The sequence below is a fragment of the Rutidosis leptorrhynchoides genome, chromosome 10 (genome assembly GCF_046630445.1).
Source record: "Rutidosis leptorrhynchoides isolate AG116_Rl617_1_P2 chromosome 10, CSIRO_AGI_Rlap_v1, whole genome shotgun sequence".
Classification (NCBI taxonomy): Eukaryota; Viridiplantae; Streptophyta; class Magnoliopsida; order Asterales; family Asteraceae; genus Rutidosis; species Rutidosis leptorrhynchoides.
The window spans coordinates 143,636,865-143,645,885 of record NC_092342.1 but is presented as its reverse complement, the minus strand read 5'-3'; positions in this window follow the sequence as shown (position 1 = coordinate 143,645,885).

Genomic DNA, 9,021 nt, shown 5'->3' with positions numbered 1-9,021 from the left:
ATCTGGAAAAGACCGAATCATCAAGAAAAATATTTTCTTGATATGTTTAGAGGTTAAATACAATGTAAGAGTCGTGTAACATGGCAAATAATGATTATAAAGTCTATGAATCATCATCTTCCATTAAAAATTTAGCATGACTTACTGTAATATAATCACGTTGGCCTGACGTCATTATATTATACTAACTCATGCTTCAATTCCCAACACTTCTTCAAAACATTTATAATTTAAACTAAAACTGTTTCCTTTATGATGTGATAAAGTTATCACAAAGAAATAATTAATTACGGACAAGAATCGTTATAAAGATATCTTCAGAAATATAAAGGATATTTATAACGAAAGATACGGTGATATCTTAGAATTTCTAAGATCCAATAACGAGGAAAATTCTTCTGTTTCCTCTGCATTTAATGCTACCATATCCGAATTATTGGTTATCAATCCGAGGTGGTTTCAAGAAATTTTATTTTTAGATGATTAAACGTTGATTGTTATCGTCAACAGATCTAATGGTTAACAAATAGGCGTTATTGATTTTAAAAGTAATGAATGATAATTTCGGTGGTTTGATATGATAATTCATCATAGAATATGAATGAATACAATTCATGAGAATCAGAATTGAAGAATGTAGAATGTAACATATTAATGTGAGATATAAATATTTCTAGGGTATTACCTACCCGTTAAAATATTTTCACAATTAACAGTTTGTACAAAAGAGTTTTAATTACAGTCTTTATGAAAATATACATACATATATATTTTCCTTCAGATGTAATCATGGATTTAATGAGTTAGTATAATATTAAACTCATTTGATTTACGGTTGAAACGAGAATGAATAATCTCCAAAACCTTAGAGATTTCATAATTGTCGCGAAATATTTCGCTACTGAAGTTATGAATCAATACATTCATCGTTACACTTGATTTATTATTAAATGGAGTTTATTGTGTTGAAGCAGTGATTAACAATTGTTAAGTCATTAACGAAGGATGTACATCATAGCATATTAGTGATATGAATTAACCAAGTAGTACATACTAGTTGAGATTCACACGTAATTGCTTAGTACGACAAGATTTATTATTGTTCCAAATCATATATATATAAGGTATACATATATAATTCTTCACGAAGAATGAGTCAATACATCTTAGCTCATTATTACTAATATTCCTTGGTATCTATGGGCGTATGATGTTGATGTTTGAGATACTGAGTGCGATGTTAAGGCGTGGGATGCGAATGTTGTTGTTGATGAAGCTGATGCTGTTGGTGGTGATGTTGATGGTATTGGTGGTACTGGTTATGCTGTTGGTGTTCGTAGGTTTCGTACCATATTCTCCAAAGCCACTACTCGAGCACGAAGCTCGTTGACTTCTTCTACTATTCCGAGATGATTGGCGGTTGGAACAAGGGGGTGAATAAGATCTAGAACCTTCGATATTATATATTCGTGACGGGATACCCTGGAAAGAAGAGAGAAAATGGTGTTTCGGACTGGTTCGCCAGTAAGTACTTCAGGTTCTTCGCCAAGAGGTGAATTCGGTTGGTGGAAGGGATCCCCTTCTTCTTGCCCCCATTGATTGAGTCGGCTACGAACCCATCCCCAATTCATCCAGAATAGATGATGGCAGATTGGTTCGTTTGTTCCAGTTACGCTGCCGTTGGAGCTCGAGGAGTTCGAGAAATTCATATTATGTGTTTGGAATAGGGTTTGATATGAAATGGGTGTCGAATATTGAATGATATATTCATCTCCTTGAATACGTATATATAGCAAAAGATTTCCGTGATTTACGGAGGAAATTTAGGAAAAGTTTTAGACAAAGTCTATTGAGATAGATATGATAAGATATGATAAGATATACTCCACGTATGTAATAATGGCAGTATGACATGCGCATTTAAATGTGGTGGCGGAATTGGATAGTACTTAGGAAAGTGAGCAGAGTTCTTAGGTTGGCTCGGCATTCTAAGATAAGTAAAGTTTCTAAAGTATAGTGTAGCATTTAACAGTTAAAGGCAACAAGTAAAGGCACTACGGTCAAGGAAAGCTGTAGTCCTACATTGCTAAGGTACCTAATTGTATAAGGCACACATAAAATGCAATCCTGGTTCTCTATAACAACCTGCTCTGATACCAATCTGTCACGCCCCCAAATAGGGCCTGGGGTATTTGTGACTAATTATATCAAATCACAGTTGTATAAACGAGAACAACTCTACATGAGACGTTTTGTTGAGTTTTACAGTGGAAGATAAATATGTCTTTAATTGATATGATATGTAATGAAGACTCCAAGCATAGCAAGCAATCATCATCAAAGTAGTAGATATACAGTGGAAGCAATATTTAAGTACCTGAGAATAAACATGCTTAAAAAGTCAACACGAGGTTGAGTGAGTTCATAGGTTTGTCATAAATAATGATTTCAGTAATAGTGTTAGACCACAAGATTTGTTTTTCATAAGTAGATCACTCAGATCCAGTCAAGTTGATCTCCCGCAGGATCAAAAAGTTATGCCAGTGCGTGATATTTAGACTAAACGTTGTTTGCCCCGTGACAAGTTGTTTTGTCCTTGTCGTTTAATTTCATTATCAAGTAATACAAAGACTTAGTCAAATGTATCGGGGACGTTACTCCCGATAGGCCTATCCCCAATAATTAAGAATGCCGCAGCAATTAAAAATATCACTGTAGGGACTTAGTCAGACATAGCCGGGTATAGCATAGTTTTAACAGTTGGTACTGATATTTAGACTAGACTTTCAAGTTTGCCCCGTAACAAGTTATCGTTTATACTTTTCGGTTGGGGACTTGCTGGTCATAGCCCAACATATCATAGTTTAATAGTTGGTACTTGTATTTAGACTAGACTTTCAAGTTTTCCCCGTAACAAGTTATCGTTTATACTTGTCGGTTGGGGACTTGCTGGTCATAGCCCAACATATCACAGTTTAATAGTTGATACGTGTAAAACAGTTATAAAAGTTGCGCATGTATTCTCAGCCCAAAAATATATAAAAAGGGAGCTATGAAAACTCACTAAAAATCAGTTTTAGTATTTGTATTCATTTCATAAAAACAGTTATAAAAGTAGCGCATGTATTCTCAGCCCAAAAATATAGATAAAAAGGGAACTATGAAAACTCACGAAAAATCAGTTTTAGTATTTGTATTCATTTCATAAAAACAGTTATAAAAGTAGCGCATGTATTCTCAGCCCAAAAATATAGATAAAAAGGGAACTATGAAAACTCACAAAAAATCAGTTTTAGTATTTGTATTCATTTCATAAAAACAGTTATAAAAGTAGCGCATGTATTCTCAGCCCAAAAATATATAAAAAGGGAGCAGATGAACTCACGAAAAAATCAGTTTTAGTATTTGTATTCATTTCATAAAAACATTTATAAAAGTAGCGCATGTATTCTCAGCCCAAAAATGTAAAGAGTAAAAGGGAGCATATGAAAACTCATGAAAAATCAGTTTTAGTATTTGTATTCATTTCATAAAAACAGTTATAAAAGTAGCGCATGTATTCACAGCCCAAAAATATAGATAAAAAGGGAGTAGATGAACTCACAAAAAAATCATTTTTAGTATTTGTATTCATTTCATAAAAACAGTTATAAAAGTAGCACATGTATTCTCAGCCCAAAAATATAAAGAGTAAAAGGGAGCATATGAAAACTCAAGAAAAATCAGTTTTAGTATTTGTATTCATTTAATAAAAACAGTTATAAAAGTAGCGCATGTATTCTCAGCCCAAAAATATAGATAAAAAGGGAGCAGATGAACTCACGAAAAAATCAGTTTTAGTATTTGTATTCATTTCATAAAAATATTTATAAAAGTAGCGCATGTATTCTCAGCCCAAAAATGTAAAGAGTAAAAGGGAGCATATGAAAACTCACGAAAAATCAGTTTTAGTATTTGTATTCATTTCATAAAAACAGTTATAAAAGTAGTGCATGTATTCTCAGCCCAAAAATGTAAAGAGTAAAAGGGAGCATATGAAAACTCAAGAAAAATCAGTTTTAGTATTTGTATTCATTTAATAAAAACAGTTATAAAAGTAGCGCATGTATTCTCAGCCCAAAAATATAGATAAAAAGGGAGCAGATGAACTCACATTGAATAGCAGTTGAAGTATTCCACGCAAGAAGGAAAGTAAAGCAAGTAAGTGATCTGGATATCAACCTTGAGGTATAACGTTTGATTAGTTAATGTCTAACTTGACATAAAATATGTTTATTAATATAGCAACTATATTGACAGTGATGGTTTTCGAGAAAAGTTTCTATTTCTCAAAAGTTTCTATTTTTGGAAACCTACTATTTATGAAAAAACTTTCACTTATAGTAACCTTCTAGTTTAAGAATGTTCGGGTTATAATTTTTAACAAAGATGTTGTACAATCTCGCCCAAACTTCGTCGCTAACATGCAAGTCACTCGAATGATCTATTGTTACCGAGCGGCCCGGGATCTCTTGACCAGAATCTAAGTCTTGGCATTCGAGATCCACAAGCGTCCCATAATGGTAACAAGGATCACCCTAGGCCACAAGTAGCGGTGATGTTTTAGTCTTTGTACGCTATCTTTAATTATAACTTTCACGTTAGGTGCGTATATACATATATATTCATTAATTCGATTTTAATTATAACTCCTATATATTAATTCATAAAAATACTTTTATAATTTTTAGTAACATATATTACTAATTATAACATGTTATTTATTTTTATTTTAATTGCATATAATTTATAACATTATTTACATGTTTCGGTAAAATAATAATAAACTGAAGTAAATAGTAAAAAGTAAAAAGTAAAAAGTAAAAAGTAAAAAGTAAAAAGTAAAAAGTAAGAAAAGAATACTTACTAGTAGTAATTCTTCAAAGAGAGAATGAGAGAAATTTTGGTGTGAGTTTGAATGAGAAATGAGGGGTATTTATACTTGAAAAAATTAGGTAAAAAGAATAAAATAATTAAAAGAAAAAGAAATATTTTAATTTTTAATGGGATTTTAAAATTCAAAAGTATTAAATGTTAGGTCATGGGATAATGCACAAAATAAAATAATAAAAGTAGTTTTCCATTATAATTTTTAATTAAAAAGTAATTTATTTATTTTATTAAAAAAATCATTTATTTTAAGATTTTTTTATATATATATTTTTTAAAATAAACAAATTGATTTACTACTTTTCCAAGAATATTTGTCAATATTTTTTTTATTCATAATAACAATACTGATAATAAAGATATTAATTATTGATATCTTGTTTAAAAAGGATATTAATATTAATAATAATAATATTAATATATTAAATTAATGCGTAATTATTTACAAATAATTGTTCGTGAATCGTCAGAATTAGTCGAGGTTAAATGAAATCATATAAAGATTTTTGTTTAAATTTTGTCGAAAATTTACGGGTTGTCACAGTTTCTTACCAAACACGTCTATCATTGCTTTAGCCGTGTTTAAGAATGGTCTTCCGAATATGAGAGGAACTTGAGAATCTTCTTCCATGTCCAGAACAAAAAAATCTACTGGAAATACTAAAGTACCAACTTTAACTAGCATATTCTCCATTATCCCTCTAGGATATTTTATTGATCGATCGGCTAGTTGTATGCTTATTCTTGTTGGTTTCAATTCTCCAAGGTCTAGTTTAGCGTATAGTGAATACGGCATTAAATTTATACTAGCACCTAAGTCTGCCAATGCTTCTATTGAACTAAGACTACCCATAAAACATGGAATTGTGAAACTTCCTGGATCAGATAATTTTTCTGGTATCTTATTCAACAGCACTGCTGAACAATTAGCATTCATAGTAACAGCCGAGAGTTCTTCCATTTTCTTTCTATTTGTGATCAGATTTTTCAAGAATTTAGCATATCTAGGCATTCCTGAAATTACATCAATGAAAGGAAGATTTACATTTATCTGTTTAAACATATCCAAGAATTTGGATTGCTCGGCTTCAAGTCTTTCTTTTTTCATTTTACTCGGGTAAGGAAGTGGTGGTTGGTATGGTTTAACATAAGGTTTAGCTTTAACTGTGTTATCTTCATCAACATTTTCAACTACCGGTTCTGTTTCCTTATCTTGCTCAGGTTGTGGTTCTTGTGGAGTAGGAATAGCTTCATCAGAAATTACAGGTATTTCAGGTGGTTTAAGTGTTGTACCACTTCTTGTGGTAATGGCTTTAGCTGTTTCATTCCGGGGGTTAGCATTTGTATCACTAGGTAAACTTCCCGGTTTTCTTTCACCTATTAACCTTGCTAGGTTACTTACTTCTTGTTCCAGATTTTGAATAGAAGCTTGTTGATTTCTAAATGCTTGAGCATTTTGTTCATTGGTTTGTTTCTGAGATGTGAAAAACTGCGTTTGAGTTTCAACTAGCTTCGTCATCATATCCTCTAAATTCGGCTTTTTATCATCGGGTTGTGGTGGTTTGTTTTGAAAATTAGGTCTTTGCTGGTTGTAAGTATTATTGGATACTTGTTGATTGCTAGGACCTTGTTGGTTGTTGTATGGAACATTTCGGTTATAATTCTAGTTTTGATTGTAGATCGGTCTTGGCGGTTGATAATTATTCTGATAATTATTTCCAGGCCTTTGGTTTATGTATGAAATATTCTCTTTTTTGTTCAATTGTTAGCTCAATACTAAGACAATCTTTTGTCAAATGTGGTCCTCCACACTGCTCACAACTAATTTGTGATGACCCGGGAATTTCCAACCAAATTTAAACTTGATCTTTATATGATTCGACACGATAAGCAAATTCTGTAATGTTGAGTCTCAAAATTTTTTAGAAAACTATGTTCATATATTCGAATTACCCTTTGACTAGCTCGACGATTCACGAACCTATAACTGTAAACAGAAATGTAAATAATTATATTAAATATATAAACAAACTATTGTGTATTTTAGTTACTATGTAGGATAACTTTAACTAATTAAAATTTGCTATACAAAGAGTATATTAAATATAAATGATTTCGAATATAATGTAATCAACATTAACAAAGTATTAAACGTATAATGTATAATTAAATTAATTTGTTTCAATATACATATATATGAAACTTGATATGAATAAGTTGTTACATTATTAGTAATATTATTATTAATATTATTATTATTATTATTAACATAAATAGTATAATATTAATATTATTGTAACTGATATTGTTTTTGGATATTATTAATGATATTAATATCATTTTTATTATTACTATCTTTATATTTAAATCATTATTATTGCTATTATTAATATCATTTTTAGTAGTACTTGATAATATTAATATTATTATTGTTAATTATATTATTATTATTAAGATTAAGATTTAAGATTATTATTATTAATATAATTACATTTATCAAATATCATATAAGATCATATGTAAGATTTAGAGAATCCAATTCGGTTTTACATCTCCATCAAATACATGTAGCAAATTTGGCAACATCTGTTTTATTCTTTCTTTCTGCTATTCTATTTTTGAAAACTGGCTACCACTTGTCTGTGAATTATTTCCTGTCCATATCAAAGATCAATTACAATCTCACATTACTATTAAATTATTTACTTGATTATACTATAACAATCACGTGTTACAATCCTCAATACCAACCATCACTAACAAAACCACAACATCCTCACTAGCTCAATCACAATTCATGTTCTATAATTGAAAACCCACTTGTTGTTGAACCATTACCACAATCTCCACTCAGTATCACTCTCTCAAACTCTCCTCTCCATCGTGATATACAACCACCTTCATCACTCTACTCTCTCTCTTCTTCTTATTTAAAAATCACCACAAACGGCCACCCTACCTTGCTGCTACTATTACTTTCCGTTAACCAAACCCGGATGAGAGAAAACAGATGCACATCGCAGCTATCCTACTGCTACAGCCGGACTATATACCACAACAATGAACCACCTTATCTCTCTCTTAATTTTCTTCTTCTGCAACTATCAAAACCGTGATCCTCTAAACCGTCACCTTGAAACCCATATCAAACACCACTCTAATCTTTGTTGTTTTATTCGAAACCCACAACTATACTTTTGTTCATCTTCCTTCGTGATAATTACTGCAGCCTTGCTGTATTCTTTTAACAACAACAAGAATAATTATATATAGATGACAAGGGTAGATGTCAATAATGAGTGGATTATGGAGTACACAATGATGACGATAAAGGCAATTACAAAAAAGGACGGTTTCTGTTTCGAATCCTATGATTCAATTCCGTGGAATCCAGCTATTTTTCATATAGCGATCTTCCTTTTGATGTTGTTAAAGTAATGATAGTGGATTACAATGATTAATGAAGATATAATTATTATTGTTGGTTCCCTGATTCTTTGACAACAAGATGACCCACTTGTAAATAAAGATAAGTGTGAAGAGATATTGGGATAAAACCGAACTGCATTCCCGTATATTTTTTCTGTTTCCAGCGAATATGGTGCAGTTTGAGCCACCATATGCTATTTTCCTTTGGGCCCTTAATTATTAAATGGACATGTGAATCAATATTGGGCCACTACCAACAAAAATCGCTGTTTTCCTGTTCGTAATACTTGTTCCACGAAAAACAAACCAAACACTGTTAGGATGATGTATGATTATTGTTATGATGCGAATGAGATGATAATTATCACTAAGAGTATATGATAATGAAGTAAGAAGACGGAGAACTGAAGTGATTAGAGCTTTAGGGTTCGATGCAGATATATACATATATAGTTTGGGTTTAGTTAATTGGGTTGTAAAGAAAATGAAACCCAGACTGTAGAGTTAAGAGAAATTCATATCCATATGAATCAGAAAAGAATCAGATGGTTCAGTGGTTGGAGTGTGTTCGTTTAGCTAGAGGTCCCAGGTTCAATCTTGGTTTGGGGCATAATTTTTTTTAAAGGAATAAGGAGAAACAGAAACAGAAAGGATGGTTTAAGT